We start from the raw sequence: 24,835 nt of genomic DNA, 5'->3' as shown, positions 1-24,835 counted from the left end.
TAATTTGTCCAAGATCACAGATAGAAAAGAAGTATAACCAGGATTTGACCCCAAGGAGTGTGACTCTCATATCTACTCTTGTGACAGGTGTTATGATGTTTGCTCAGAATACTGCATTCCTATTCTTCAATCTACATCAGTGGAGTTGGGGCCTATGTAGTTTGAAGCCCAAATCTGAAGACAGCTTAACTCAAAAGTTTGAGTCACTGCTATTCATATTTTCTGCCAATTAAAATGCTCCCTTCTGAGAAGCACTGTCTGGCTGGCTAAACCCTAGAACATAATACATGCTTAAAAAAAAGTGTCTGATGAATGTTAACAATGGTTTTGCTAAGCAGTGAGTTAACAAGTAATCCTCCTCCCCTTTTAAAAATATGTTTTCCTAATGTCTAAAATATTTTCACCATGGTTATATATTACTTTGTTGATCAAGGGAAAAATTAGAACTTTACTTCAAAAAAAATTCTTTTTGTTTTGTTTTACTATTAGGTTGTTAGTTTCACTTTAAATTTGCCCTGGGAAGCCTTTCCTGTTGCTCTGTTGGCTAGCCCTTTCTGGCTTCCATGTAACCTTATCAAAGCCATATACTATAGTTAATTATCAGTCTTCTCTATCATAGGTTAAGTCCCATGAAGACTGCATAAATTACCTCTAAGACCTCTTTGTGTCCTGCATGTCCACCACTCAGTTCAGTGAAAAAACCCAGAACACAAATTCACTAGAACAAGCAAAAGATGAAGAAAAATCTTATAGGCAACTATGCATGCCTTATTGTCCTCCAAGGTAACTTGTGTCTTTCCCTTATATTATCTTCAGGTCCCCATGATAAGGAGCTTCGAAATACCACAGTGTCCTGAATTGACTGGTCTATATTTGGAGGTCATTACTGTTGGGTAAAGGAATGTATATATTTATACACACACACACACACACACACACACACACACAGGAAACATGTTTCAAAAATGAAGTACATCATTTTTATACTTATATTATTTTGTTTTTATTTAGTAATCTTATTCCCATTATACTATCAATATCATGAAACTAGAAACTTTATTTTGCTACTGCATTCTTACTTCCTAGAAGAATTATAGCATAAATTCTCAATTAGTATATATTGAAAAGAAAAAAAAGGAAGGAAAAATATATAGAAGTTCTCACAATATTTCTTATATTCTGGAAATTAATTGCTTCATATATAATATATCCCTGTTATCCTGTCAGTACCCAATTTCTTGCACTTCTATAACCTGTGGAACACAGTTCCAAGTCAGATGCTTGGGCCCCTGCATACTGTGCCTCATCTGCCAACTAGAAAGGATGCCACCATTTAGGCTACATACAGCATTTCCTATAGACCAGCCATCAGAGGGGCAAGGGAAAGAAACATGTAAATCCTCATAATGCCTAGAGCACCCAGATATTTCTCTTTTCTTCTCAGAAAGGACCCTGGTAATACACCACTGATGGATGATGGGAGAAATGGAATTAGAAGGTTCCATGACACTTCCCATTCCAGCTTTTGGGGATAGAGTCTCCCATTGGGGAAATGGAATTTCTTATGTTTTGCACCTTCCACATTGTAGTAGGGAACTACAATATATACTGCTATCAAATGTATACTTGTGGTGATATATGGAACCTTGAATTTTACTTAAAGAGATTATGTGGCAATTCATAGTTATTCTAATTTAGATAATATCCCAGCAATAAAATTGTCTTACTTATGAGTTTATTAAAACAAGGAACGGGTACTCTTTATTTATCTTTGTAGTTCTAGTACCCAGATCCAACATATAACTTAGAAAATAATAATTTTCAGTAAATGATCAGTAGAACAATTAAGAAATATTTTTATAAAATGGCGAGATGTGGCTTGAAGAGTTCAAACAAATTTAGAATACTTTGCTAAGCTAGATTATTCTGTTTTTATTAGCAGCGATCACAATATATTATTGAATATGCATTAGTGTTTTACTTAGTGTTTATATAATGAACCCTCACCAACTGTGGGAGGGAAATCCTACTGTCTTACATTCATGTACTAGATATTTTAAGTCACAATTTAAAAACACTGGTTTTCAAAGTTTGGTGTATACAAATAGCAGGAGTAGTTTCTAAACTGCAAATCCCTAGGTTCCATCCTCAAGGATTTGGGTTCAGAAGTTCTCAAAAGGGCTCCAAAAATTTTTATTTTAATAAGTGCCCTAGTAATCCTGATACAGGTGGTCCTTGCACTACTTATTATGGAATAGACTACTTATTATGGATTAGATAATGTAGAAAAAAATATTTATGCTTCACTTTTTCAATGTGGAAGAGAATATTATTCTATTAATGTGACTAAACCAAAAAATTACCCCTGAAAAGACTAGGCAGTATGCTAAGACTTCTGAAAATGAAGCAAGGCAGATGCAAGGGTGATAAATATTAAATATTATTATGAGAAAGGACTCTTTTTAAAACTTCAAAAAGACTGACAGTATGCTTGAAGTAAAAGTGGAATAAGAATGGCAGCAACACAACAATCTTTTGTGTACAACTCAGGAAAGTAATGTTGATTTGAGAATTTTATTTGATAAAATGTGTTTTACTAGTTATTATAAAAGTGGGGGCCTTCTAAATCTTTGATTTGCTATTATAATGTATATATTTATATGAAGTAGTTTTGAAAATTACCCCTTCACTTAACTCCTTATTTTTCATAATATCTTGGTCTTGTCAACAGTTTTAACACATATTTTTTTCTTTTTCTTCTTCTTCTTGTTCTTCCCCCCACCACCTCCGAAGTGTATGCCCTAGGATTAGAAAGGGATTGCTCTAGTCTACTCCTATATTCACATGCCATGGAAGGTGGTGTTTCTGTGTCTGACCTGACCTTTAGGTCTCTAAAGCTTATAATTATTTTCAATGGGAGTTGTCTTAATATCTTAGCACAGACTTCCCCAAAATTCAGAGTCTATCATTTTTCAAGAGCTTTAGTGATGAATGATGGAAATTATTTTATTATTCTTAGGGATGTTGTAAATTGCATGACTTATCATGATTTTCTTTTTGACTTGGCTGTAAGAAAGTCTAAGGCAACTCTTTATTGAACATAGTGTGTGTGCTGACCTCATTCTTGATTGCATTTTTATATCTTTTTAAAAAATATTTATTTTTTAGGTGTAAATGGACACAACACAATGCCTTTATTTTTATGTGGTGCTGAGGATCAAACCCGGGTTCCGCCTGTACTAGGCGAGCGCTCTACCACTAAGCCACAATCCCAGCCCCACATTTTTATATCTTTATCCTGGCTTATTGCTTTGTTTTATTTTATCTTCACTACCTACTTACTTCCAATTCACGTATTTTCCTTTTTTATCTGTTTATTTTTCTTTGTCAGCCATTTTAATGCTTTCTTGAAATAGGGTGTCAGAAATAACTCTACCCCCATAAAAAAGGTGTGTGCATGCATGCACATTTGATATATATATCTCATACACATCCCAAATAAAAAATTAAAACTAACGTTATAAAATAAAAGAGATATAGTTTTGGGGCTAACACATTATAGATTCACCTGATTATTTATAGCATTGTAATTCATGGCAGAACAAAATTAAAATACCATCATGAGAAGATCCATAGGCAATCCAACCCAGGCATTCACAGTACCAAATAATTTTGACATCTTTTAATTCTGAAAATCAACTGTAGCTATTTAAAATCTTTGTTTTCAAAATCTCTATATTAAAAAATTCTTGTCTTAATCCATCTATCAAAATGTATAATTCTGAAAATATTTATTTATTACAAATTATCTATACATGATACATATTTTTTTACTTAGAATCTTCAAACCAAACACATCAGTTCTTAGTTTGCTATTTTCTTTCAATCAAATAATTTTCACTAAGCAACAAAAACTGATGTCATCTAAATACTGAAAACTTACATTGTGTTTGAGTTTGTCTAGTTTCTGCATTTTCTTCTGATAATGAATAAGCCAGTCTCAGGACAATTCTAGTAAAACCCAGATAAGATAGAATAATCCTCCTAGGCACTAGACACCTTATATATAATAATCATCTTGAATTGTTCTCAAATTACCATTCTGGGGCTGAAATGTTACTATTTGGGACCTAAATATGATTTTTGTTCTTTTACTAATTTCTGAATTGCATATCCTTCCAGATACCAAAGGAATATAGTAGTGCCACCTCGGAATAATGCCAATTTGCGCTTGTTATTTGTTTTCTGTGACCCTCCCCCACCAGTCTGGGCAACCAATAGCCAATTCATATTTCCATTACATCACAGTTGGATTACAGAAGTGCTCTTTACTCTGGCTTCTGCATGTCTTTTGCAACTCATTTGTAGATAGTCCAGAAGCTAGCAGCTGGACTTCATTTTTGTTCCAACAGTCACCATTTTATTATGTTTCCCTAAGTCACTGTGAGTTTCACTGATGACAAGTCCAAAACCCTAAAAAGTATTTAGATATAATGGGTTAAATTAGAGAGAAAGGATTACCATTAACTTGCCATAGATTCATGTCACTCAACTATCCATTGCCATTTATTCCCTATATATCAAAAAGGGTAATGATACTATTCTCCCACAGACGACACATAAACTACATTGCAAAAGTAAGTGACTGAAAAATATGTTTTAAAATCACAGTGCTGTGTTCTTAAAATCTTTCATAGGACTTTGTTCAGTGTTTGAGCCTTTCCAAGTTCTCATAATTCTGTGGTATTCATAATAAAGCAGGCAGATGGTTTAGTCTCTGAACATATGCTTTAAATGCCCCTTTTGCTATTTCAAAATAATGGACCAAATTTTGCCCTCACATAGTCACAAAAACCTTTAAGAAGGCTTGCCTCTTGAAATTTGAGGACAGAATGTAATCCAGTGGGAATTAAACCTTTAAAAATATATTTTCTAAACTTTCTTTGGAGCTCTATTCTACATACTAAGACAGACTTATTTAATCAAATAAAATAGAGTAAGGAGAAACTACTAACTCCTACAATATTGTATGGTTCAAAGGATAGATTAGTAGGCAAAATATGTTTTATTTACTTATATTTTAAAATTCTGATTTTTAAAACCTTATGAGAGTCACCTAACTTAATTCTGTGATTGTCCAATTTTCCATTTTTATTATGATTCCTATTTTTTATTACTATCATGTAGATGTTTTATTGTTAAAGTACTTTGCAATTATTAATTAGTTAATTTAGTGTAAATTATGTTTATGCCTTTGTTTTAAATAGATGCTATTCATAGTTAATACAACCCTAACATGTTATTTCACCAGCCAATTATTCTCATTTCAAAAATAGTTTGTTATTGATAAATGCACATTTTCTAGGTTTTCACAGAATATGTAATTCATCCTCAGAGGATATTTGTATTTTGATAATGTTCTTCACATAACCTAACTGTACTTATAAAAGTATCTCTGTTTCTTAATGTCTACATTTTATACATGAGCCTTCATTTCCATACTCATATTTTTCTATGTATTTAAATTTAGTTTTGAAAAAGCCTCTAAACTAGTCTCTCCCATTTTAGAATACCCACAAACTCAGTATTCTGATCAACATTCTAGATAAAAAGACCACACAAACAACAGTAAGGACACTAGCTATTAAAGAGCCAGAAGTTTAAGTAACTATTCTAAAACTTTAATGCCTCTTTACAAATTGTTAACAAGGACTAGCTTCGTACTGGTGTAAAACAGTGTTTACTTTTAAAAATAAATGCATTAGTTGTACCCAAATGTGTTTGAGACACTTAAGACGCGTCATAACCAACAATGTTAAAAATACAGATCTTAAAGCAAGTGACCATTTTTACATATTAACACAAATATCTGAGAAAAGTTGAAAACTATTATTGAAAAAAAAGTTGAAAGCTATTACATATTCTTCAACTGATAAATAACTTTTAAGAAAAACCTCTCTCCTTCTCATGTCTCTAACTTTCACAATAAATGCAGCACTGAAACTAAATTTTCAACTTAGAAATATGCTGAGCAGTATTCCAATAAACAAGTTGATTAAAAAAAAAAACAAACTCACCAGACTAACAGTCATGCTTTCCCCCTGTCTTTCCCCTGCTTCCCCTTGTTCTTTCACTTTCCATGCACACACAATCACACTTACCTGCACAAGTCTGAAACATCAGTCTATGTATTTTTTTTGAAATGTACTCTGTACCGATGCATTTTTCTGTGTTTCTTTCTAACCCTCGGGAATGTTAAGAATTTAGGAAGAGAGCCACAGCTTAAGAGAGCAATTATTTGCCAGTAAATACTCAATTTGCTTGTCCTGTGATTTTTCTTCTAACTTGCATATTCAATAATCCGTCCCTGACTGCGTCACGAACACAAAAAGTCTTTTCTCCAAAGGAGAACACTTTCGCCAATCAACCTTCAGCCATGCCAGGGCACAGCTCGTCAGGGTGATTTGTTAGCTTTAATTAATAATTCCTCATGCTGGCCATTTTCACAAATAACACAGTGAGACTGGGACACTGGATGGCTATGATTCAGGCTGATAAAAATACAGTGGAAAGGGGGTGGGGAGGGTGTGGGGGAATTCAGACGCCGTTTATAAACACCTCTAATCATACTCTTTCAGTTTACAATATAAAGGACATAGCAGCTGAATTACCACGTTATGTCCACCAATTTGTCTTCAGATGGAAGCCATATGTCCTCCACTTTATCTTCTGGGGCCTCCCTGGTGCCAACACCGTCACTGGGCAGAAAACATTTACAAAAGAGGTCTCTAGCCTCTGGATTGCAAAAGTTTATTGCAGAGTGAAGTTGAGAAATCAGACATATACGACACTTCTCAGTGAGCTTGTGTAACAGTCTGGAAACACAGAAGTAGGGGTTGTGAGTGTCAGATTTTTCTCTTATGCTGCTGTTCCATACTGGACATTTCACTAAGCCTTTAAAAAAAGTCTCAAACCTCATCCTCAAAACAATGAGTAACAATGTCTCATTTGTTCAGGCATTCCACAAACATTTACTGACACCTACCTCTATGGCACATACTATATTAAAGGCTGAAAATTTTAACTGAAAGTAAGACTTTTTCTGTTAATTGACACAATCCATCCACTTTTTTAAAAAAATCTATAGATTATGTGCTTGAACAAAACCACCAAACAGGTAGTATGTAAACAAATATAAAGATTCATAGCACTTTCTGTGTGATTCAACCAATCAGTAATCAACAGCACACTTGAGTCCACTGTGCAAAGGAGACTGTCAAGAGTGAAAACAAAGAACAAAAACAAGTAGGAAATTTGTTTTTCCAAAGATCAGAAAATGTTCCTCAAAGTGTCTAGCACACTCAGAAGCATGTTAATATGTTCAGAGACATTTTACAAAAAGTTTTCAAGCACCTGAGAAATATGTAAAGACTAAGAAATTGTATACATCTCCCTGATCACATGTGTATGTGATTGAAAACTTATTAATGTATTGGATACATATTTATTGAGCACCTACTCTACCTCAGGAACTGAATAATACTAAGTATGAAGAGACGCATAATGCATGGCTTGTCTTCAGGAAGTTCACAATTTAATCACTATCCTTGAAAAGAAAAAATTACTAACATAGCAAAGCAAGGGCAAAGACATGAATATGCATGAAAGCATGAAATTGGGCTCCTAGAAGTGATGTATGAACTATTTATAAAGTAAAGCAAAAGCTCTGGTGGTAGGGAGAATATTCTAGGTAGAGGCAAACCTTTGAACCCTTTCTAAAACTATTACTAGAATCAGATTACAAATTCTAGGAAGTAGGGGTGGGGTTAATGCATGATAATTTCAGATAAATGTTTCAGATGACATATATTTCAGGACCTAAAAACAAGTTTATTAAGGAAAAAAATGCCTCCCAAAACTATGTCTTAACATCATTGGAAAAGTATGTTGCATCACATCACGAGTGCTGGCACAAATAGTGACATACATTGTCTTTTTCACTTTCAGTATGTTTCTGTTGTCTCAGACAAATAGGAAGCATGCAGGATACACTCTGCCTTTTTTATGTTTTCCAGTCATTTATCTTCTTTTTACCATGTGCATACTTGTATAGCTTCTTTTTTTCATAGCACCATAAGATAAATCATATCTGTTTGACTATTAAAAGAAGCAGAAAATTGATGTCTATTTAGTGGTCACACATATATCTTGAGCCAGAGAACACTATGCAGTACTAAGGGTGCAAATGATAAGCAAGGAAAGAAATGATACCCCTAAATTCCCAAAAAGTCTCTTTAAAGCCAGAAAATACTCTTGGAAAGTGAATACAGCTCTTAATCATATTAAACATTGTGGTGCATATTATATTCAAAGTATGATGCAGCAGGCAGAATACTGTACTTACCTTAGATTGGTCACACCAAGCCATTTAAATAATTTATATACTTCATTAACCCATTCAATATATATTTATTTAGCTCCTGCTATTTAGTAAGTACTTATCAATAATTATATTTTTTATTCCTGTAATGCTCATGTTAACTATTATTAATAGCTAACACTTTTTGAATGCTTACTAGATGCTATATACTATCTCATTTAATCCTCATAGTGACATTATTAGGCAGGTATTATTACCATTTGCATTTAATAGATTATGAAAGTTACAAGTAGGAAAGATGAATATGCAGTGTGTAGATTCATTTTAAATAATGAGACACTACAACTAATACCGTCCCAAAGCCAGTTTCCTTACATTATACTTACATAGTCACACATAATATTTATGTTATTATTTTTAATTTATGAAAATTCAGGTGGTTTGAGATTATTTTGAGAGTTAAGCTAAACACCTGTATCTCATAAGAGCTGTGTCTCACAAAATATGTCTGGGAAATAATGTCACATGGTGTCAACAGGCTAGTAGGCTATGTTGGGAGACAAGCTGACAACTAGCTTGGGCTATGCATACTTTTAGGTGACAAAAACTAGCACCAGACAATCACATGCTATGGCAGTCCCCTTTCTCCTTATTCAAACTAAAAGACTTTTCAAAGGCAATTCAGAATCCACATTGTCAGAAGCAGAATTAATATGATTTAAAAAGAGGAGAGGGAGGCCAGATGCAGTGGAGCATGCCTATAATCTCCATGACCTGGGAGACTGAGGCAGCAGGATTTCACGTTTGAGGTCAGCCACAGCAACTGAGCAAGATCTTCAGCAATTTAGTGAAACTCTATCTCAAAATAAACATTCTAAAAAGGACTGGGGATGTAGCTCATTGGTAAAGTGTCCCTGGGTTCAATCCCTAATGCCAAAAAAAAAAAAAAAAATATGAGGAGAGGGGGAATCTGAGTCACAAGAGGTAGCTTTGTCACTTACTAGCTGTAGGACCAGGGTCAAATTAATTAGGTTCTCTGAGGCTTAATTTTCTTCTCTCTAAAATGGCTTGTTGTGAAGATTAATGTGAAGACTAAAGGAGCTAGCATTTTAAAGGTGCACAGAATCTAGCCCATGCCAGAAGAGGTGTGCAATATATGGCATTTAAAGCATGCAGAGTTAAAGCTTAACACATATGGCCAAGATTTACTATTTCTGAACCAAATGACTATCTACACCTGCCTTCAATAATAAATGTAAATAAGTCTTAAATAAAGCAAATTAGACTTGGTAGTCTGGTCAGTTTTCCTTTGAGGAGGGTTAATAGTATGCCTGGAATGGTTATGCTCAAGAAGACAGAGCTGATGGACAAAACAGAGATATACAGCATAGGAATTATCAGTTAATAATAAACAGATTCTTACTTTTAAAGTAACTGATACAATGTTGGACTTTATTTAAAGGAGATGGAAAAGATCTTTTGGAATTCACTGGAGAGGCCACCACACAGGACTAGCTTAATGTTCTCCTCAAGTAATCCCTGCTGTAACTTGGCTGCTAACTGTAAGTACTTATCTAACTCTGGGAACTCTGATGTCCTTTCTGATGCCCTCTCTATATTCTTCTTTCTAGACATTGACCAAGTCCAGCTATCTCCAATTCTTGACCTAAATCATGAGTGAATATTCGTGGAACACAGCATTTACTTATGGTTATAAAGATACTTCCTGGTGAAATGGGGTACTTAATCATGGAGGGATAATTGGAGGACTTCATGAAGGCACTTACATGTATATGTAATTTTATTTTATTTTATTTTAGATTTCCTCTGGGAGAGGGACTGCCTGGACTCTCCACAATTGGTCCTTATTCTATGGCTCTTGGCTGAGATTAGTTTTGATGGGGTACCAACAGATGACTAAATGAGCATAAGTATTGTCTGAGGGACAGTCACCTAAGTGGGTCTCTTGGGTAGCTGAAGCTTTATAGGATCTGCTTCTTTCTCAACTGCAAATCCTAATTGGTAGAAAGTAAAAACATGTAAGACTACTCTATGTCCCCTTTCTCTAGGATACCTGGATGGGTAATAACAATTTAGTAAAACTCTGGCCTGGTTGGGTATCTCTTACTTATTAGCTTTCTCAGTGTAGCATTATTTAGGGAAATCTCATCTTCTAGTCAAAAATAATGACAAGCAGAGGCATTTCAAAGGAGAGTAATTTTTATAAGTTTTTCCCAGAAAAATTCCATAAATCTAAAAATTTTCAAACTCATGTATTTTTATATATATTACATATATAAATATCTAACAGTAAATGTTTTACTAAGTGATATATACACACACATGTGTATATATATATATATATACACACATATATATGAATATCTAAGAAAATGCTTTACTAAGTGATACATATACTCATATGTATATGTATAAATATCCAACAATAAATGCTTTATCAAGTGATAATATATATCTAGGTAAATGCTTTACTAAGTGATATATATTATATATGTATACATATGAATATTTAACAGTAAATATATATGTTAATATGTATGTATGAATAATTGTGTACCTGTGTGTGTATGAATATCTAACAGTAAATGCTTTAACAAGTGATAATATATATCTATGTATCTAATAGTAAATGCTTTAATAAGTGATATATATGTCTATATATACATATGAATATTTAACAGTAAATCTATGTGAATATATATGTGTGAATAAATGTATATCTGTGTGTATATGAATATCTACAGTAAATGCTTTACTAAATGATACCTACCTAAGAAAGGAAGAAAAAGGTAATTTAAATCCAGTTTCAATTTTAGATTTAAGCCTAAACAAGAATTTTAGAGCTCAAATATTCAAAATTGTTAAGTGGCAATCAAAAAATTTAGCTGTATACTTAACTGAGGGTTAAAAACATAAACTTCAGAGTTCCTTGCTCCTTGAGGCATTGCTTTCTTAGTGAAAGTCAGCAAGCTTCACAAATGTGACTATCAGAATTCTCTAAAAGAGAAAAATGCTTCTTGTCAAAAAATTAGTCACGGCTAGTTCATAGGGTAAAGAAGTCCAGATTGTATCAGTTTCCCTGTGACCTTGCTATGTGTTCTGCTACAAGTCATTTAGTATCTTCTTACATCTCAGTTTTCTGTCTTTTATCTATGATCCTTAAATGACATTATCAAGAAAATGTGGATCAAGTATTTTGATCATCTTATAGAGCATATGCTAAAGTGCTAAATTCCAGAGTGTCAGAATGAAAAATTAAGAAGGTAGAATGACACTAATACATTACGGGATCTTAAATAACAGATTTAGCACTTAGTATCTCCATTTTTTAAACTATAAAGTGGGCATAGTCCTCTTTATGTTTTTTGTCCAATAGTGTATTGGAATGAATAGAGAATATTGCAAAGTCTATTCAAAATTTTCAAAAACATTTCCTATAGGCAGGTGATGTGATGGATATATTAATTAGCTTGATTGCATTTTCTGACAAACTACATGGAGATAAGAACAATGAATTGTACTCCCAAAATATGTACAATTAGTCAATTAAAAATAAATAAATGAAATAGAAAGCCACTGAAGTTGATTTTCAAATATAGTAGTGAAACTGAATTGAAAATGTCCAAGTATATGATAAAGTAATGCTTCAAAACATATTCAGATACTTATGAAGTAAGACTACTAAAAGGTGAAGGTGAAGTACTGCCTTTTATTTGTGTGGCTGGCTACATTTTATGGTGGATCCAAGACCCCAGTAATGAGAAAACATAATCAGGAGAGATGATTTAAGTAGACTATTGAATGATATACAAGATAAAATGCATTCATTAATGAGTTGGCAGAAATGCTACATATTGCTCATAGAAACAGAACTGTTGAAGCAGCTTTTCATACCTGGCAAAGCCTTGTTCCTAAAGTATGCCCTCACACCCCCGCCCACCTCTCCATTTTTGTCCTGTACTTATAGGTGGGAGTAATGACCAAAGGGAGGGGCAAAACAAACAGAGGCACTGACTGTGGCAGGAGCATTCCAAGGATCAAAGAGCCCATTAGGCTGTGACTGCCAAAATCAGAACTACAGTGGGTGGCTCATCAGAATGGTGCCCTCAGAACTACATGGGTCACCCCCGATAAGTCATACCTGGGGTGCAGGGTACTTTTTCTTCTAAGGAGGACTCTCTGCTAAGAACTGAATGTCCACATTTCCTGACGCCACTCACAGTGTTTGATTTTACTCAATTCTGTGCTAGTACTGTGTTTACTAAATGACCTAACTGATAGACATATAAGGTATAATCTCTGAAGACACATAAAGGTATAATTTCTGTCTATTCCACCTTACCAAATTCTAAGAAAAACTATGGTTTTCCTACATTAATGTGTAAAATCCTGGGCAACAGGTAGACAAGATAATTAATTCCTAGCATTTTAATCAGATATTTCCTTAGTATTCATATTTGTCATGTGAAAATAATATACTAATACCTCAAATAGCATTCTCATATTCACTTTTAGGCCTATCTCAATTTAACATGGTCAAGATCCCAGAAGAGAGAAAATAGAGCTGTTGCAAAACTAAGTGAAATACGATAAAGTACACACTATTGCCCAAACTGATCTTTACTTATCAGGGAGACTTTAACATGGAACCAATTTATTCTTCCTTAATATGTGATAACATCAGTGACCTGGTCCCTCCATTCATGTTACATGGGAGGGTAGAACACTTTCAGAAGAAAATGACTACTCCTATACCTCAGAACGCAGAGGGGACACAAATTGACGTAATGATAAAGTATCCAAGGCTGAGAATTCTGTACAGCTTGCAAATGGCTTATAATTAAATCCTACAGAAGCCAATGTGATAGAGATGTGCTGAAAAGACAGTATTCATGATTGTATGGGTTGGATTATGGCCCCAGAACCTCAGAATGTGATCTTATATGTAATTAGTTAAGATGAGACCATACTGGAGTGGATTTGGCCCCTAATCCAATACAACTGGTGCCCTTGTAAAAAGCAGAAATTTGAAAATAGTAAACACAGTACACAGGTACATCTTTACTCTGTGAAGATGAAGGCAGAGATCAGGGAGCTGTTTCTATAATGCTGAAGATTGCCAACAAACTACCAGAAGCTAAGTGAGCAGCCTGTGACTAAGTTGTTCTTAAGGCTTTCAGAAGGAACTAATGCTTCTAACAACTTGATCTGAAACTTCTAGCCTTCAGAACAGAGAGAATAAATTTCTGTGACTTAACCACCAGTTTGTGGTACTTTGTTACAGTAGCCTTAGGGAGCTAATACAACAATGATGAACAGGTAATCGGCATGTAAAGACCAAATCAAATTCAGAACACTTGGTTTAAGAAGGTTGAAAAATATGAGATTCACTGAAAAAATTTTGTCATCAGTATGCTTTAATATATACATTTGAGTGGCATCTGGATACTTTATTACACAGAGCATACATTTTCAAATTTGCTAGTTCAGTAAGACCTTTACAAAAATGACAAGCTGATATGCACTCTACAGAACTTATCAAAGAGTCTTCAGCCTCTAAGAAGCAGTGTAAGTAGGAGGAAGATAAGTATGTGTTTTTATTTGCTTATTTAAAATGTATAGCCTAGTAAGGGTGGAATAACTAACAAAAGTTATCAGTAGAGAAAAGGCTACCTCCTTAGAAGAAAACCACTAAGGAAGGGGATTTGTGTCTAGATCATAATTAAAAGGCAATTATCCTGATGAGAAGTTAAAGACAATTTTAAGTATGAGGAATTCTGGAGACAAGTTTGAGGACTGAGGCAAAATGAGAATAAGAGATGGTAGAAGTAGATACAATGGGAAAGAAAATACACAAGGTGAGCTGGTACTGAGAGTGAGGTCAATCTGAAATGGGCAGAGATAATGATAAAAAGTGCTGCAAGGGCCAGGTGCACTAGCACATGCCTGTAATCCCAGGTTTAGGAGGCGGAGACAGGAGGATTCTGAGTTCAAACCCAGCCTTCGCAAAAGTGAGGCACTAAGGAATTCACTGAGCCTGTCTCTAAATAAAATACAAAATAGGGCTAGGAATGTGGCTCAGTGGAGTTCAATCCCCTCTACCACCCCTCTCCAAAAATAAATCCCCTAAGGACTAGGGCTGTAGCTCAGTGGAAAAGCTCTTGCATAGCTTGTATGAGGCCCTGAGTTCTATCCACAGTATCAAATAAACAAAAAACAACAAGAAAAAGACCCACTGAAAGGTAGGAAAGAAAAAACACAGTAGTAGAATTCCTATATTTGAACAAGAAAAAAGCAAGAATTAAGAATTAAGGTCTCCTTAAAATTGGTGCTCTGAATGCTTTTGTGTGAAACAGACTGCACCTTGACTATTCTTTAAAAAGATTCAATAGTGGTGTGGAAACTGCGTGTGTGTGTGTGTGTCTGTGTGTGTGTGTAAGCTAGGCAGTACGGCAGGTAGGTCAAGGAAGAAATACTTCATGGAACAGGAAACTATAACTTTATACAATGTGTTCACTAGAGACATTAAGAAAAAGAAGGAATAAAATAGCTTTACTTAGTTTGTTGTGCTAAACAGCTTTAAAATTCTGCCTTTCCTAATTGTTCTTAACATTTTATTCAGCCAATTATCAACTTAATCTGAGGAAGAACAATAGATTTGACTTTTTGGCAGCCAAGTCAATCTCATTGGAAAATTCAAATCCTATAAGAAAACTCTGCATTAGAGGCAGTTTCAACTCCAACAGAAATCCATATTAACAGAATCACCTTTTTTCTTCCTTTCCCAAATTCAATCTTCTCTAAAGAAAATTAATGATCATATAGAGATACTCTTGGATGAAATGAAAAATTGAAGAGAACTATTCCTTTTTTTTACAGTAACAGGATGTTCTTGCTCAACATGGTCAAAACTGAAGTCTGAGTTCCCTTTCATCAAAGCTGGAGATGATCTTGTCTATGTCTCTAATAGTTCAATTATACCACTAAATAGAAAAAAATTGCAGCTTAATTTCATCCATTTGCTTAAGCAATTCAAAATTCAGATTAATTATTTTTTAAATTTTATTCATTGGGAAAATTTTGGCTTGTATGATGATGAAGTATGGAGCCAAAATGTTGAAAATTAAGGAAAGGGATACTTTTTATATAGATATTATCTTTTATTTCCACTGATTTCTAAGTTATTTTTGCTATACAGATGACTTCTTCAGAGGACTACTATTTCTGGAGACCAGGGTAGGATAGTCTCAAAACCGATATGTTAATAAAATGAACAAAATTAGCATCAATGGGAAGGTAAATGAGAAGCAGATGCAGAAAGGGATATGGCATAGCATTAAAAATATTCTTGGCCTTTATTTAAAATAATACTTAAGTTTTCTCTTCTAAAAGAAAGAAACTGATAATTAAAAGAAAAATGAAGGAAGGAAAGTAGATGTGGAGAAAGAATGGATGGAAGGAAGAAAAAGAGAGGCAGGGAGGAAAGAGGGAAAGAGGAGGAGAGGAAGGAGTGAACACATGAGCAAAAAAAAAAAAAAAGAAGTAGGAATGAAGAAATGAAGAAAGTCATTGTAGAAGTACTCTCTTATTCCCTTCCCCCTGGTTGATCCTCTAATTAATTATCTTTCCCTGCTACCTATACCAACGCAAATGTTTGGAACAAAACTGGGGTAGTTATGGTATTTGGTGCAGGTTCTTTTCTATTAATGTCCACTTAGGTATAATACCTCTAACTCAGCAGATCCAAGTGTTTTTCAATTCATGATCCCTCTAAAAATAAATCAATTATGAACTTTCTAAGCAAGGGATTAAAATATTTTGTGCATTTATAAATACATATAAACATGCATGTACATAAATAAATATACTTGCTTATATTTTCAAAGGGCTCATATCCCTATACCCACTTATCTACATTAGCTTACTGTGAAGAACCATTGCCTCTAGAATTTGGATCAAGCCAAAATAAGTGGGTGGAAATAAGCATTTGGAGAAATTAAAATAGGATATAAAACCAATCAACCAACCAACACACAAACCTGAAAAAAAAGTGTTCCTCTCCAAGTCAACCTTACACTTCTCACTCTCTTCATTGTTTCTGGAACTTAGAACAAGAAAAACCATGATTCGACTAATGACCTATTTAATTAGCAAAAGTAGAGAAATCTATAAAGCAATAAATGTAAATTACGTAAATTTTTAATCATTAACTTAAAATTCCTCTATGTTAATTGCTTTGATGGGACACAGATACCTAATACTGTTCTGACTTCTCTCTCTCTCTCTCTCCCCTCCCTTTCTTACTTTCCTCCTCCTCCTCCTCCCCTTCCCCTTCCTCCTCCTCCTCCCCTTCTCCTTCCCCTTCCTCCTCTTCTTCCCCTTCCCCTTCCTCCTCTTCCTCCCCTTCCCCTTCCTCCTTTTCCTCCCCTTCCCCTTCCTCTTCCTCCTCTTCCTCCCCTTCCCCTTCCTCCCCTTCCCCTTCCTCCTCTTCCTCCCCTTCCCCTTCCTCCTCTTCCTCTCCTTCCCCTTCCCCTTCCCCTTCCTCCCCTTCCCCTTCTCCTTCTCCTTCTTCTTTTTACCAGAGATTGAACCAAGGACCAAGGGGCATTTAAAAACTGAACCACATCCCCATCTCTTGTTAAAAATTGTTTAAGACAGGGTCTCGCTAAGCTGCTTAGAGACTTACTAGATTGCTGAGGCTAACCTTGAATTTGTGATCCTGTTGAATCAGCCTCCCAAAGTGCTAAGATTACGGAAGTGCACTACCATGCCTGGCCTGTTCTGACTTTAAACATTAGCTCTAACACACAGAAACACTGAAAACCACATGACTTAATAATATGATTAGTGATTCATCAGATATATAAGAAATGACATGGAGACAGCAACATAAGAATAAATTAATTTCAATATTTTAACTAGATTACATGTATCTGAGGATGCAGACCAGGACTTAACTATAGTAGTGGGAATTGCTTATAATTATTTAAGACATAATGATGTTTTTCATAGTATTTCATATCTTTAAATGTACTACATTATCTCATTTGATTTGGATACCAACCTTGGAGTGCAAATGAGAGAGATAGCTTTATCTGTATTGTACTGATGAGGAAACTGAGGTTATAAATGATTAAATAATACTCTTAACATTATATAATTAATATGTGGCAGGGCAAAGACTAAATATCACAAATCCCAATACCCAGTAATTATTTATTTATTGTTTTGCCATCCTATACTTCACTCAAAGAGTTCATTACACATAGCTTGTTGAGACACTCATATTATCTTATTTTGGAAATCAGGATAATACTATGTATCCTTGAGGGAATTCACACTTGTAAATGTGTCCTCCTACAACAAGGCTTTGCACATAGCCGACAATCAGACTATATTAAGAGGCAAAAAAATATATATTTAAATTTATATAGCAAATGTTATAGATAATTTGTATATATGCATGCAAATGTATGTGTTTCCATGTCTAAGAATTAATGTGCATTTATTCATGCTGTTAGACAAAAATGTTAAGTTTGTACTTCACTATTAAGCTTGCATTTTGTAGAACCACATATTTGCAAATCATTCAGAAATCAAATCAACAAAAATACATGGATAGCACAGTAGAACTTTTTTTTTGGGGGGGGGGTACCAGGGATTGAACTCAGGGGCATTTAACCATTGAGCTACATCCCCAGAACTTTTTTGTATTTTATTTATAAACAGGGTATCACTGAATTGCTACACCTCTCTATAAGTTACTGAAGTTGGCTTGGAACTCATGATCCTTCTGCCTCAGCCTTCCAAGCTGCTGGGATTACAGGCATGTGCCACCACACCTGGTAGCAGAACATATTTTGTGAAAAATATAAACACACAAATACCTACCCTCAACAATTTTCCTGTTAGTGGAGAAGTGAAAATATAAAATAGGCTTATTAAAAACTATAAACTGACTTTAAAAAGTATATGAGTGTATTTCCTGTTTTATATTATAATTAGAGTAATAAATGTACTTAGTGTTAAAAATTTGCAATTTGTCCTTACATTTCCTGTTTTCACTGAGAAATCAGTCTATGCTGCAAAATTCTCCTTCCTATTTTTTAACTTCTGCAATGTATATAGTCTTATTTTAGTATGTATAAGGTAGTAAATTGCTGGGATGAGTCCATTACTTCTTCAAAGAAGGGCTATAACAGAAATTACAATTCAGTAGATTTACCTATATTTCTTTCTTAATATTTAAAGTTACCCTACATCTGAAATGTTTAAACCAACCTTGAGCAAAAATTGTGAAGTGTAGATGAACTTTATCCCAATTTCTCTCTTTATACCACCTTTGTTCATGTTTCCTTTTGACCTTCTTGGCCCTCCCTATAACCTTACCTCAAGATTTATTTCTGGTCTCTTTTCCCTGGGTGTTATTATATAACTCTCTTTAATTCTAGATGTAAACTGAGGTCCTTGTTCAACTTGCATACTTAACTATTGCATCTTTATCCCTTTTTGTCAACTCCTGAATTGTGATGTTGACATTCTTCTGTATGATTTCACAATGTTTTGTATAATGCCATCATATACCAGATCATGATCTCTTCGACATTAGTGAGAGACCTGAGAGTTTGTTTCCTGGGGTGTTTTAACAGCATTTATTTCAGTCCTCCATGTGAATTACCTCTAGTAATATTTTAATAACCCCCTTTCTGGTTCATTTGATCTTGGCTTATTTGTCTTTCCCAGTTGAGTTTCACTATGTATGGATATAGTATTCTTTGTAGGCAATGAAAGGTATTGGTGAAAAAAAATCTCTACTATATGCCAGAAAACCTCTAGCCTAGGTCAGGCCTTAATGGTCAACTTGATTTTCCCTGTGTCACAGATGTTTTATTTATCAAGTGGAAGAGAAAATAATTTTTACCAAGTTCATGAGCTATATTAGGAAAAAATAGATTGTTGATTTATATGAGTGTTCATACTGAGTCTTTTCTTCTACCTTTAGACTGCTACATCCCAATTAAAAAGGAACAGAGTATTCTGGAAACACATAATGGAAATGGTTCATTCTTTGGAAATTGATCTGTGATAGGCAAAATAGCTGTACCCATGTGTGTACTTCCTAATATCCAGAACTTCCAGTATATGGTAAAATGCTATGTTACTTGGAAAACTAACTGAAATATAAATAAGTTATGAACTTTAAATTAGGGATACTATCCTAGGTTTTGCAGGTGAGTCAAATCAAATCACCCTAAAAGCAGATAACCTGTTTTGGCTAGAGTTTGGAAATGATATGTGGTCAAAGAAGTCAGAGAAATTCCAAGTGTGATAATGATTCAAGGAGGCATGGCAGGCTTTGAGATGTAGGGGACACTTGCAAGGAGCTGAAGATGGCTTCAAGGAATGGAAGGAGTTTAAAAGTGAATTCTTTCAAGTCTACAGTTAAGAGACATCTGACATCTTGATTTCAGTCTTATGAAACTTGGAGCAGAGAAATTGTTATAGCCAATTCAAACTTCTGATCTGTAGAATAGGGAAATAATAAATTTGTGTTGTAAGCTGCTAAGTTTGTGGTAATTTGTTATAGCACTAATAAAAAACTAATATGCCATCCAATATGCCATTCCATTTCAAATGCCAATAGATATAATATTTTAAATTCATACAACAAAGAGTTGGACCAAGAATCATTATTATAAAAGCAGAAAATTCTTAGTACTATAAATATTTTTTTTTTCCTAATTTTCCTTTTTCCATTTTTTGGCATGTTCCCAGAGAAAGTAAAACAATACAGGACTGAGAGACAAAGATCATGATATCATGAGGAGAGAATCTCTAATAAAGTGCAATGTTCTCACCAAGGAGCTTCACGTATGTGCCTTTCCTTTTCAGACAAGAATACTATATTAATAGTGCTACATTATTCACCACCAACTAAGTCCAGTTTTGAAAAATAAAAATAAAAATCTGAAAATACTTCAAATAATTAAAAATGCATTGATCATGGACATTTAAGAAATAAGGAAAAGAAGCCTCCTCCCCCAACCCAAGCAAATGTATTCAAATTCACAAATCCCTTGTATACTAGGGTGTCCTTTTCCAACTCTACAAGCTGCCTTATAATCATAGATCTGAAGGAAATATCTTCAAAACTTTCAATTACCTTTATATAAATATATTTGGCATCAGTAGAGCTACCTTTAAAATATACCTAACGGGATGATTTTCTTTCTTATTCACAATTTTTGCACAGTCAGATTCTAGCCTTAATAAAAAAAGAAGAATATTGGAAGAAAAGCAGTTGTTTTCAATGATTTTGGGGGAAGGTTTACAGAACTTGACCTTTGAAGATTTGCATAAGTTCAGAAACTAAGACTTTTTGAAGTATAACCAATATCAACATGCTGAAGACAGATACTTTTGTAATCAACTAGAAATAAATTTTACAGTAAAGGATAAATTCTCAGCAGATTGTACATTTTCTACTTTATAATTATATCACAGTATGAAATAATACAAAAGAAAATAGAAAAAAATATGTAGTTATTAAAAAGTCTTATAGAAACACAATAAATACATTTTTTTCTGTAGAGACAAATGTCTAAAATGAATTAATTAACAAAAATTACCAGCACCACACTTTGTATATTTCTTGTCTTCCATGAAGCCACAAAGAAGGATAGCTCTTCTTGCTAGGCTAAGGGCACAGGATGGAGAAGGCCATATGAGAAAAAGCACTTACTTTTCTCCTCTTTTGAATACAGTTTTCTGCTTCTTACAGGTCTCTGTAAACTTACTAAAAACTTCGGTCATTTTGTAAGGGGATATCATAATTTTGAGAGGCTTTAAGGCTCATACATAGCAAATTAATCCCCATTTTATGTCTGTCCCCATTTAGTATTTCTAAAGGGGGTGGATAATAAATCCCGCCAACTCTCTTTTTAAGGGCTATTCAAATACTAAATAAACCAAGAACATTTTAAAATGCAATCTCACAGAAATCTGCTTTGCTTAACCTTCACTCCTTCTTTAAAACATAAGAAAGACATGATGTTCTTTTTTTGTTAATTAATTCATTTTAGACAATTCCTTAAATTTTCATTTTAATAAATTTTTGTGTGGGTGCATTAATTACTTTCAAAGATGCTTTACAACTGTTACCTATTAAAAGCCTTTGTTAGTGAATAAAAAAAGGAAGAAAAAAAAAAAAAACTTCTAGTATGCCCCCTCCCTTCTCCATTCTAAGCAGGTCCTTGCTATCAACTGCTGGAGTATGCTCGCTTTGCACCTAGAGCTATAATTATTTTGCTTTAATTTTACAAAACCTTTTGTTCCATTCCCACGAGCCCACCTGATCCTTATATTACACTCGCTCTATTAAAACACTCATGCAGAACAAAGCATGACTGTACTGATTCATAAGTAACTTTTTTTTTCTCAGTAAAATGCCACTGGCTAGGGTTTGGGACACAGTCCTGGGCTTCTCCCTCCTTTGCCAGTTTTCATGTATTAGAGCAAAAAATACATTGTTTCAGAGTGCTGTATTTTTTCCCAACACCCTTCCTTTGCCCTGCTTGTTATTTTTTTTTTTTTTAAAATATTGTGTGTTAATTTTACTCTGGGACAATAAAAATGTTACAATGTTGAGGATGGTGAGTTTATTAAAAGATTGTAGTCACATTGTGATTTCTTTATTCATATGGTAAAGATTTTTTAAACTGCTTTTGTTGCCTTCTTTAATTTTCATTCTCTCTCCTTACTCCGCCCCTTTTCCTTGAGATCTTGCAACACATGTGGGCTTTTGGCAGAAAAAAAAATTGCAGTGACTCATCAAGAGAATTGTTTGTTTGCTCTAAGGAGCACCCCGAGGACCCTCTGGGCTGCACACAGAGCCCTTTGATCCTAGGAAATTTATTTCTTCCAGATGTTTTCCCCATGGCCACCTTTCTGCAATGTCCCTCTTCATTGTGTAGCATAAGAATAAATACTCAAGACCCACTGCTATGGCATACAGTTTTCCTGAATGTAGAGTGACAGGGAGTTGACATCTGATTGAGCCATTGGATTCTCCTTGCCTTAGGCACAATGATGGAAGAAAGTTAACACAGAGGAAGGCAGAGCTGAGTCTCTTCAGGTGAGTGTCTTTAATTAAGATGAAAATTATGTGAACGAGGTCAAAGAAAATACATAAAATATATAAATCTGTAGACCACTGCTCATGGACCTAGCTTATCTTATCACATAAGGTCTTAAAACTTGGATCTGTCATGTTACTCATCTAACTATTTCACCTAAATACAAAGCGTAGATAGGAAAGTGAAGCCTTTGGACATCTCTTGTTTTTTCTTGATCTGACACTGCTAGTGGAAATAAGATGGAAGGTCAGTCAAAGCAGGAGATATAGAATAGGTACAGAGGTAAAAATTCTGTGGTAGGCTGGATCATGCCACTCCCAAAAGATATTCACAACCTAACCTCTAGTGTCTATAAATGTGATTTTATAAGGGGAAGAAGAAGAAAGAAGAAGAAGATGACGATGACAATGAGGAGGAGGAGGAGGAGGAGAAGAAGAGAAGGAGGAGGACGAAGGGAAGGAGATAGACTTTATAGAGATGTAACATAATCAAGGATTCTGACATGGGGAGATTATCCTAGATTATCTCTATAGGTCCTAAATACAACCACATGAATCCTTATCAGAGGGAGATTGCACACATACGGAAGACAGCAAGTCAATATGACCATGGAACGTGAAAATGAAGTGATGCAGCTACAGCCCTAGACATATTGGTGGAGAGCAGGGCTGGAAATGTAAGGAAAAGGACAGTCTTCCAGAGGCTCCAGAAAGAATGCAGCACTGCTGATATCTGACTTTGGCCTAGTGATACTGATGTTGAACTTCTGACCTACAGAACTATGGGAGAATAATTTCTTTTTAATTTTTTAAGCCATCAAGTGTAACAGCTTGTTACAGCAGCCATAGGAACTAACACAGATGGTAATTGTTCTAAGAGCACATTGCTCATAATATTCTTAAAATAACAAAATCTCAGCTCACGCATGGTGGTGCATACCTGCAATTCCAGTCACACAGGAGGATGAGGCAGAATGATAACAAGATCAAAGCCAGCCTCACCAACTGAGTGATGCCCTAAACTTGTCCAGCTCAGTGGTAAAGAATCCCTGGGTTCAATCCCCAATACCCAAAACCAAAAACCCCAAAGTCTCAGGTTGAAGGCAGGATGGAAAATATAGTGCCAAGACTTGAAGACAAAATTTGATTTGAAGTGGCAGTATTGGAGTTATTAAGGGCAACTATAATCTAGAGAAAGTTGAGAAGTAAAATAAACAGGACAAAGTAGTAAATGAGGGACTTGAACAGAAGAATAAAGATTGTAAATGTGAATGTCCTAATTTTCAAATGCTAAATTGTGAGGTAGAACAAATCTTTCATATTTTACCTTTAAATGTTTACATATAATGTATTTCCAGCCATTTCTCCTCCAAATCAATTGTCAGTACAATTAACATTAATAGCAATTGATTTGGCATATATATACTGTATTTCACATATACTTATGATTATATGAAAGCTAGGATCTTCTATCTGTACTTCAAGAAACTTTGCTTTAACTATTCAAAAGATAATCTGTTTTTAAACATTTAACCCTGCTGAGAGCCATAGCCAAGTAGGAATGACGCATGGCAATTTCTTTGTCAGCCTACCCAATGTTGCTTAGAGGGAAGACTCTCCATTGTGGAAATGGGCTTGCCTTGGACCCAGGTCATTTGCAGTGACATTGCATGAATGTTTGAGAAAGGTGACCCTGCTCAAGGACCAGGGTGGATCCGGGTTTAGGGAGGATCCTGCTGGATTAGGGTGGGTCCAGGTTTAGGGTGTATCCTGCTGCCTCAGGCGCCTGCCCGCTCCTTGAGTTCCCATTGAGTTCTCGCGGGATTCAGAGAGTATTTTGGGATGCAGAGCCCGGTGGAGGTGTGGATTTTCCTAGAACGTGCATGTAGAGTGCTGGTGACAGTTCGGGAATAAAGAGTTGCTGTTTGAATCTATAGGGCTGAGTGGTGGCTCGGTTATTTTGTGCCCAGCTAGACTGCGGCATAACCCAAAAATAATGTGAATCCTAAACTCAGGACCTCTTTGTTGAATTTTTATCTTAAATTTTAATTAACATGTAATAATTGTACATATTACAAGTAAAATGTGATCATTTGATACTGAATATAATGTGTAGTGATCAAATCAGGGCAATTAGCATTTCCATTTTAAACTTTTACTGTGGTTTTGTGTGTGTGTGTGTTTGTGTGCACACATATATGTGTTGAAAGGCTTTAAACTCCTCTCTTCTAGTTCTTTTTAAAAAATTTTTTAGTTGTAGATGGACACAATATCTTTATTTATTTATTTTTACGTGGTGC

The 24,835-nt window shown here is 34.7% G+C and overlaps 1 protein-coding gene across 29 annotated transcripts in view; it reads right to left on the bottom strand.

The window, feature by feature from the left end:
- The window catches only part of Zbtb20 (zinc finger and BTB domain containing 20), a 795,965-nt gene that overhangs the window by 420,851 nt on the left and 350,279 nt on the right, over positions 1–24,835 (bottom strand). For 4 of the 29 annotated variants that reach the window (XM_058572847.1, XM_058572851.1, XM_046425150.2 and 1 more), the window contains exon 1: positions 6,162–6,622. The exons of 22 other annotated variants lie outside the window; for them this stretch is intronic. The gene's annotated coding sequence lies outside the window, so the exon portion shown is untranslated. Of the gene's footprint in view, positions 1–6,161; positions 6,623–16,440; positions 16,506–24,835 lie in introns of those variants that run through there. 3 more of the 29 variants (XM_058572846.1, XM_058572844.1, XM_058572845.1) reach the window with 1 other exon arrangement.

Source organism: Marmota monax, unplaced genomic scaffold, assembly GCF_021218885.2.
Source record: "Marmota monax isolate L192 unplaced genomic scaffold, Marmota_monax_Labrador192_F-V1.1 WCK01_AAM20220418_F8-fsc00119, whole genome shotgun sequence".
Classification (NCBI taxonomy): domain Eukaryota; kingdom Metazoa; phylum Chordata; class Mammalia; order Rodentia; family Sciuridae; genus Marmota; species Marmota monax.
This window is presented reverse-complemented; position numbering and strand designations above follow the sequence as displayed.